Source organism: Elephantulus edwardii, unplaced genomic scaffold (genome assembly GCF_000299155.1).
Source record: "Elephantulus edwardii isolate Elephantulus edwardi_28Jun2011 unplaced genomic scaffold, EleEdw1.0 scaffold00252, whole genome shotgun sequence".
NCBI classification, from domain to species: Eukaryota; Metazoa; Chordata; class Mammalia; order Macroscelidea; family Macroscelididae; genus Elephantulus; species Elephantulus edwardii.
Window position 1 is genome coordinate 548,108 of NW_006400002.1, and position 1,715 is coordinate 549,822.

The following is a 1,715-nucleotide window of genomic DNA, read 5'->3' on the forward strand; positions in this document are numbered from 1 at the left end:
CCCTCTATGAGATGGATTGATTCGGTGACTGGGGTAATCGGGATGGGTGTGTCAGAGGCAGTGCGGTTGGCGCAGTATAGAGCAGGGTTTAGGGCTGTTGTGCATAGGGTCGCTATGAGTCAAAATCGACTCGACGGCACATAACAACAACAACAACCTCACTTGGCCTCCCAGACATTGCTACAAATCCACTAGTATATATGATGAGACTTGTACAGCATATATGGACTTTATGTTGTTGTGGCTACACTCATTCACCAGGAAAGACAATTGTCCGCCAATAATAACCAGATTGCTTTGGAAATGAATAAAAGTATGGAACTGGAAAAAGAAATTATCAATAATCTGAAGATCAAAATGACTTCATGCTTCTTTATAATAAAATGACCTTGGCCCAGTTCCAAAGAAACTTTTCATTAGAGATTGATGGGAGGCCATTCAGCTGGCCAAGTTTCACAAATGAAATAATGTCAACAGTGAATATTAGATTTCCAAATGAGGAAAATATGATTTTTTATGGTCCAGAATTTTTATCCAAATCTAAACCCATTCTTACCAAATATTCTGCCAGAGATCTTAAAAATTTAATGTTCTGGCAATTCATAATAGATCTTGTAAGCAAACTCAGCCAAAACTACAAGGAGTCCTGAAATACTTTTTGCAAGGCAGATTTCAGAACATCTGAAACCACAGCCTGGAGACATTATGCAAGTTACGCCAATGGGAATATGGAAAGTGCTGTGAAAAGAATTTATGTGGAAGCTGCCTTTGCTGGGGAAAGTAAAGACCTGATTGAAGATTTGATTGCACAGATCATGGACGTTTTCATTCAGACTTTAGATGACCTCACTAGGATGAATGCTGAAGAAAAATCTATAGCAGTTAAAGAAAGGATCAGCTATCCCGAGGACCTTACTTGAGATGAAAACTGAATAAGGAGTATTTTGAGGTGAAATACAAGGAAGATGAACACTTTGAGAACATAATGCAAAAGTTGAAGTTTGGTAAGAGTAAGTAACTAAAGAAGCTCCAGGAAAAGGTGGACAAGGAAGAGTGGATACCCAAACAGTTATAGTCAATGCATTTTATTCTTCAGGCAGAAACCAGATAGCTTTTTTCAGTTAGCATTCTGGAGCCTTCATTCTTCAGTGCCCAGCAGTCTAACCCATTGAACATGAAATTACCCATGGTTTTGGTGACAATAGCAGAAATTTTAATAAAAATGGAGAACTGGAAGGCTGGTGGAGACAACAATCTGCAAGCAATTTTAAAAAGCAGTTCAAGTGCATGGTGTAACAGTTTGGAAACTTTACGTGGGACCTTGCTAGTGGACAGCACATCAAAGGCATTAATACATTGGCAGAAAATATTGCTGATAATGAAGGTATTGGACAAGTGTAAAGAGCTTTTGAAAATTAAGTTAAAAAGAATGGTGAAGAAAAGTTACTTCCTGGACTTAACAACAACTGTTCTTGAACTTTGCCCAGCTTTGAGGACCTGTAGGCCAGAGTATGTCATCAACTCCATTAAAACAGATATGCACAGTCTATGCAATTTCAGGATTATTGGGACTTTGAAGAATTCTTCTAAGTATTTGGAAGCCTTTTTTTTTTTTTTTTTTTTTTTTAATTTTGTGTGTGTGTACCGTCAAATCAGATCTGACTGGTACAGGAGGATATTGCGCCTCCTTCTCCGGCAGAGCGTCTGGTGGATTC

At 38.4% G+C, this 1,715-nt stretch overlaps 1 pseudogene; it reads left to right on the forward strand.

Annotated features, from left to right (window-relative positions):
• The window catches only part of LOC102867116, a 33,754-nt pseudogene that overhangs the window by 10,337 nt on the left and 21,702 nt on the right, over positions 1–1,715 (forward strand).